The following is a 673-nucleotide window of genomic DNA, read 5'->3' on the forward strand; positions in this document are numbered from 1 at the left end:
TATATATATATATATATATATATAATATCACACTCACTCTACTTAAATGGTTAAAGTTGAGCCAGAAAAGTAGACAATCTACGTAATAATCTGAAACTGGAAAAGGGTAGTGTGTGTTAGAGTGGAGTGGGCTTAATGGATGAAAAAGAAGAATTATTATGGTAGAAAAGGAATGATTTTGTGAAGAAAGAGAGAAGGGAAAATGTGAGAGGAAGATGGATAAAATGTGGTAGGTTGGAAAGTGAGAGGGTTCTCCTTCCCTATATGATCGTTGCACGGAAAGGTACACACAAAAGTAAACAAACAACTTCTTCACCAAACTTCACAAATACAGAGTGGTGAGTGCCTTCAATTTATAGAATTTAGACTCAGGATTAAATTTAATCTTTTCTAACTTAACGAATAAAATAAATATCTTATATATCATTGTAGATTATCGGCATAATCAATTATATCATGTATTATTTATATTTATACTATTTATATTTATATATAGTAGTATATTGACTGACACTTCATACCAATTGACCTACATTTTTTATGTAGAATATATCATTTTCATATTATATTATTTAAAAAATAATAATTTAAATATAAGAAATGTAATATATAAACTCAATATAAAGTAGAGATTTAAGAAGATAACTTCTGGTAATTGATATGATATACATAA

General features: G+C 26.9%; 1 protein-coding gene across 1 annotated transcript in view; it reads right to left on the reverse strand.

Annotated features, from left to right (window-relative positions):
* Positions 1 to 337, reverse strand: part of LOC109351866 (phosphoenolpyruvate carboxylase-like) — a 7,632-nt gene extending 7,295 nt beyond the window's left edge. The window contains exon 1 of the mRNA XM_019593531.1: positions 12 to 337. The gene's annotated coding sequence lies outside the window, so the exon portion shown is untranslated. The remainder of the gene's footprint in view (positions 1 to 11) is intronic.

This window comes from Lupinus angustifolius, chromosome LG07 (genome assembly GCF_001865875.1).
Source record: "Lupinus angustifolius cultivar Tanjil chromosome LG07, LupAngTanjil_v1.0, whole genome shotgun sequence".
NCBI classification, from domain to species: Eukaryota; Viridiplantae; Streptophyta; class Magnoliopsida; order Fabales; family Fabaceae; genus Lupinus; species Lupinus angustifolius.